At 42.0% G+C, this 6,376-nt stretch overlaps 1 protein-coding gene across 10 annotated transcripts in view; it reads right to left on the bottom strand.

Moving 5' to 3' along the window:
• tbl1xr1a (TBL1X/Y related 1a) overlaps positions 1-5,289 on the bottom strand; it is a 145,931-nt gene extending 140,642 nt beyond the window's left edge. For 9 of the 10 annotated variants that reach the window (XM_048542058.2, XM_048542051.2, XM_048542056.2 and 6 more), the window contains exon 1: positions 4,933-5,289. The gene's annotated coding sequence lies outside the window, so the exon portion shown is untranslated. The remainder of the gene's footprint in view (positions 1-4,932) is intronic. The other variant, XM_059651095.1, reaches the window with a different exon arrangement.
• Positions 5,290-6,376: the final 1,087 nt, after the last annotated feature.

Consider the following 6,376-nt stretch of genomic DNA (forward strand, 5'->3'; position numbering starts at 1 on the left):
AAGATTCACAGTTCCACATTTTGTGGTCTTGCAGTGCTGTTGGTTTGGGTAATTTGTATTTATGGAGGCCATTGATGGTGGGACAGTCCAATGTTTGGTTTTGTTAATACTCAGCATCATCCAAATGACATGCACTGCAACAATTTTTCCCTCTTATGTGTAGTGCTTTGCGCTTGCGCTGAATTTCACTTACCACTGATTCTGCCATTTGTAGATTTATCCAAATCCCTTTACAGATTTGACATGTCAAATTTTCAGTTAATAAACTTATGACAAGTGTGCGCTGGGCTTTTGAATCTATCAACGTAGATTAGACATAGTAGACACAGACACCTGACATGTAATTGTTGCGTATCAACAAACCAGACACTGGACTGTCCCATCATCAACGGCCTCCATTAATACAAATTACCCAAACCAACAGCACTGCAAGACTGCAAAATGTGAGACGAAGAACTTTTTCAAATTAAGCATCTCTTGTGACATCAAATTAAACACAAAAATAGATCAGCATGTATGTACACCTCTAGCCTGTACTTCATATTCCACATCACAGTCTAAAAAGGACCAACTCCTAAAGACAATATATTAAATAAGGTCAAAAGGCTCCTTATGTGATACACTGAAAACATGATTAAAAAGAACACAAAAGGGCACCCCGTAGAGCTCATACCCCTGACAGTGCATTAACTCAACATTACGACAATTACGCAGCTCTTCCTTAAGGCTCTTCCCTGCCTGCATGCCCTATAATCATAAAGGGTTTTGGTTTTGAATAAACAAAACTACTTCCACCTCACTGGGGCTTCAGATCAATCCTTATCAAATGACCTCGTCTGAAAACTCTGCTCATATTTTGACAACTGTTGTAAACTGCACCAAAACATTCTAAATAAAACAACAGTACAACGTTCTTCTAAAAACATCAACTTTCCCCAATGTTAATAAATTTTTCAAAAGATCTGAATATTCAAACTAACATTAGTTATTACTTGGATTCATCCCATCTCTACGAGTTTGGTTGAGATCTGTCTATTAATAACTGGAGATGTATTGTTCACATAACAGACTAGCAAACAAAAACAAAAACTTCAGCCCCCACTCAACTGTAGTGGCAGAGGTAAAAAAAATTTACAACATTAAAAATCAGAAAACTAGCCCGCTACAGTTTGAGGTCTGAGAATTGAGAAGATACTTCCACACCAATGGATGCAAGGCACAGCAGGACAAAGATACTCAAATACCAGACGCTTTCTTCAGTCTGCTTCCCTCTCATTAGCATGTATCACCAGATTTTCTACCTCAAGATTTCAATTCATGGCCAATGTAGTTATAGAATGACGAGGCAAAGGGATTAAACACTTCTCTTTAGCTTGATCTCATACCAAAAGAATAGGAATATCCTTAACTGGCTAGCTCAGCCTGGCGTCCACTTAATGTCAGACAGTCCCACAAGAATATAGAAGTAGGCCATTCAACCTTTCAAGCCTGCTCGACCATTCAAGAAGATCTTGTCTGATATAATGTAGTTTCTACTCAATTTTGCTGTGTTCCCTCCATAACCCTCAACACTACTGTCCATCAGTAAAAGATGAGCTAATGATGCAAAAAGTTTCTTTGGTGTATCCCAGATGAACAGAGACTCAAACCAAGTGGTGAATGGGAATTATTAATACTAGACTAGAGCAGACATGAGTTTCCTCTGAGATCAGAGAAAGAAGGAAGGCCAACTGAATCACATCACACATGATAATTGCCACCTCCTGTGACCCAAACAGAAGAAACCATTCGGTACTGAATGACGACTGAATGATCAGTTCAAAGTTCACAGCTATGTTCCAGGCTGACTGAGGTCAGAAACGTTGTAAAATATGAACTCTGGACAGATATAACTATGTCTGATAGACTGATCAGGATTCTCCTGTTGATTTAGCTAGACCAATTCACCTGCACAGGCAACTAACAGCAATGAGTTCCCACCCACTCCTTGCCTACCAGTTAAAAGTGATGCAAACGCAAGTCCAATTTATACAAAATTATCGATCTTGGAAACACCGAAGGAATACGGTTCACAGATTACAATCAGGATACAACTCCCACACTTTAACGGTCTTGTGGCACAGTGGTAATTTAACTATCTCTAGGCCAGAATGTCTAAGTTCAAGTCCTATCTGACCAGAGGTTGTCAAAGTCAATATATTGATATTTTAAAAAAGAGTTCCATTCTGCCACAGTAACAGCAAAGTATCAGGATCAGATACACAAGGAAGGGATGCTGCCCCTCAGCAATGGTGCCCAACATCACACACGCACATGCAATACCCAGCTTGACCTCAACACAGCCTCTCCTGTCTCTTCCACTGTTGCTGAACTATCAGACTGCTTGTTTGTCATTCTGTGATGGATAAACAAAAAGTTCCTCTGCTTTTAGGAAAACCAAAGCCACTGGCTACAATGTGTGCTGCAAACTCTGTCCCGTAGTTACTATCGCACTTCTTGAAACTGATCTGAGACTAAACCAGAACTGTCACGACCTAGCATAGTATTTGGGACTAAAATGAACAATCGAATACATACCATTCAGTGAGCAAGATCATCTAATTCCATCTCTGTATCATCTCCCAGCTCCACCCTACTTCAGCTCATCTGTTGCTCACACCTTCGTCCATGTCTTTAATACTAGATTTAACTATTTGAACACACTCACGACAGGTCTCCCATATTCTACACTCCAACTTGAGGTTATCCAAGCCTCTGCTGTCCACAAACTTGCTCACACCAAATCCCATTCATGCATGCTCGACTTGCGCCAGTTCTGAATCAAGCAAGACCTCGATTTTAAATGTCTTATCCTCACTTTCAAATTCCCCGTCAAGTCCTTTTCCCTTCTTTACTTCTGTAACATCTCCCAGCTGCTTAATCCTCATATCTGTACTCCCTCAATTCCACCAAACATGCTCTGATTTTAATTTATCTACTGTTGACGGTCACACCTTAAGCTGCCTGGGTCATAAGCTGCAGAATTCCTCCCAAACCTTTCTGCCTGTCTTTTCCTTTAAAAATCTGGTAAAAGCTACATCCCTGACTAAACCTTTGCTCATCTAATGTAGCCTTTCAAAAAAATTCTGTCAAATCAGTTATTATGCTCTTGGCAAGTACACAAAATGTGTCATTATTTGAAAGATTCTACAGAAAGTACAAGTTGCTGTTGGTGGCATCAAAAAACTTTTAAGTCCAAACTATTACTGCATAGATAGGTATGAATGATTCATGAGTATGTTGTATGGTGAATTGTTGAATATCTGTGTCTTATTACATGCTGCAGCCATTTCTAACAAACGAAAAGTGGGCAATGCTGAATTTAGATAAACAGGCAAGTTAAACTGTATAGGGAAGCATACATACAATCAGATCTACAGTGGTACAATAATAAGATTTTATATTACATATGCAAAATCCTATTACTTCACTGTACCTCTGTAGATCTGATTGTACATTTTCATCCCTCCGCAGGGAAGTTCAGAGGTAACAAACTATTTTGACTCCCTAACTTCAGTGTATCCAACTCCCCTCTCATTCCCCACAGGAAAATAATTCATCTGGACGATATGAAGAAAAAAGTATAAAATTTACCCATTGCAAAGTGTGTGTGTAGTATATTTTTAAAAATCTAAGTGCAGCAAATCATAAAGCAAAAATATATCAACTGAAGAAGGATTATTATTCCACTTTACTATACACCAAACCAAGCCCACACGGTATATGTAGCAGTTTAAAAATTGCAAATTCAAGCATCAACTTAACCCATAAGTTGACTCACTCAAAGAAGTTTTCTTAACTTGCATAGAAAGCAATATAACATGCGTAGGTAGCATCCTTCAACTACAGCTATTTCACATAAAAGTTCAATTGGTACATGGTCTGGTCAGAAATCATAGCCACTATCTTTAAACTTATTCCATCAATGCCATTATAGTAAAGAAAACTGAAGTAAGCCCACAAGTAATTTAGAGAACACTGCTGCACCCAATTTCTGAACTCTACAAGAGTTCAACAGGAAGAGATCTCCTAATTACAAACTTATTTTTGTGCTCAACAGTTAAGTGTCTGGTTTTACACTACACAAGCACGTAGTTCCTGCAAAAGAAGTTGAAGTCTTAGGATTTACGGAAATGCTTGTGTCCTGACAATGATATGTCCATAACTTACGTAATGGATTGTATCATTATTTTTAAATAAAGTATAATCAACAACTAATTTACTACGTACAATACTGTAAGTATTTGAACAGGTTAGCCGATGTTGCAAACAGAGCAGGTCGCAACAAAGCCACAACTTGCAATTCACCCTAAACTCCAATGGATTTCTTCAATAAATTCCCACCTGGTTATTCACGGTTTAACTCAACTACAGACAAGGGTCTCTTGCAGCAGCATGTGGGTTTCAGCCTTTCTTCAAACGCTTCCCCGCCCCCCTATAGCACGAGTATGGCACGGTACATAGTAGGCCCCTGGGACAGCCTCCGCACTTTTCTCCCGCACCTCCCTCCAGCCGAGGCCCGGGGTGGGTGGGTGGCTGGCTGGCTTCTGAGGCCCCTGGGTCACCTGCCCTTTCCCTAAACCACCACCACCCTCTCTCCCCCACACCGCTCGGGCTCTCACTGACGGAGGTCACCCCGCGGAAGGCAGCAGCAGAATCGGGGGCCAGAGGGAAGGCCGAGGAGCGAGTCACTGAGCACAGAGGCAGGCACGCACGCACACACACACACACACACACACACCACCCCATATCCCAATCCTTTCCCTCACCGCGGCCGGGGCCTAACACCGCAGGCCGCCGCCGCCGCCCCCGAAGCTTCACCAACACCTCCCACCGCCTCTCGCAACCCGCTCCCGGGTAGAAGTCGCTACGCGGGGCCCAAGGCTCACTCACCAGGAACCGCAGACACTCGGCCTTGGCCTCCTCCTGGTTGCTGGGCGGCCTCCTGTTGTTGTTCCTTCCCTTCCCCCCCCCTCTCTCTCTCTCTGGAGGTTAAGGCTTTAAAAAGGCGGTTATAGTGGAAATTTCTGGATATAAAGAACTCCGCATCCGTGCCAGCTGAACAGATAGCGGCTTGCAGGACGCCGGGAAATAATACGGTCCCAGGAAGATTTTTAGTAATTTAAAAAAAACTGCAGCGAGTTGCTTGGTGAGTGCCGAGGAGGACGTCAGGCTGAACACCGCCAAACGCTCACTGCCATGCAAACGTCTGCCTTCCCCTCTCCTTCTCCCTCTCCCCTTCCCCCTGGCGAAGCCACTAGTGACCCGTCCCGCGCAAATGGCTCACTCACAGCAACAGGGCTCTCATTGTATCAGACAGGGAGGAGACAGCAGCGCAGAGAAACACCAACTCTCACTTTACCCCTGCCCCCACATCACTCACTGCCAGCACATTCAAAATAAATTATTCCTTTTTCTTTCAAAAAACAGAATTTGGTAGCGCCCAGAGAGAGAGAAAAAAAAGTCGCTCCAATTCACCACTTCACACAATGTTTATATTTTTTTTAAAAATTGGAAGGCTGTTAGTGAATGTTTTATTTCCCACCAAAAATAGTGCAGTCCCTCCGTCCTGGACAACACATGGCCCTTATATGGATCGACTGAAGACAATCCTCAAACATCAGTGTATTTCATAGTTACAGTCAGATTTCCTTCACAATAATGAAGTAAATAATTGTTGTGGCCTCCATCAATCAGTCCCCACAAATATAATGCAGTAAGTGTCCTTGAATGATGTGATTATAGCAACACGGTAATTACAGCACTGCGAGCCTGCCTATTCAGTATAGACTTAGTTTACAACATGTAGCATTTTGGATAATGCAATTAACTTTATTAACCCTGGGATGGAGGGGAGAAATTCATAAGGATCCCTGCTCCTCATTGCCATCCATTAACCATGGTTGGAAAATGGATGGAGACTGCTTAAGTTCACACACAGTTCTGATGACCACATGAGTAATCTTAAATGGAAGACTCCTTATTTTTAAGTTCTGTCCACTGCTGGTTAACTCCCACCCCAGCAACATAGGTCCCTGTATAGCAAATGGACTGGAGCAGCTCACAACCACCTTCTCAAGGGCAACTAGGGATGAGCAATAAATGCTGGCCCTGTGAGTGATACCCCCCATCCTATGAATTTTTCTTTAAATTCATTTGTCAAGATATGCACACTGTTCTGTACCTGAGTGTGTTGTGATCTTTCTCAATTTACTAATGTACAGCTTTTTAAATTCTTCCTGCTAAATTGAAGAAGTTCATATTTTCCCCATGTTATAGTCCATCTGCTAATTATTTGCTCACTTAAGAGAAATATCCTTTTATAGACTCCATCTGT

The sequence above is a fragment of the Stegostoma tigrinum genome, chromosome 14 (assembly GCF_030684315.1).
Source record: "Stegostoma tigrinum isolate sSteTig4 chromosome 14, sSteTig4.hap1, whole genome shotgun sequence".
NCBI classification, from domain to species: Eukaryota; Metazoa; Chordata; class Chondrichthyes; order Orectolobiformes; family Stegostomatidae; genus Stegostoma; species Stegostoma tigrinum.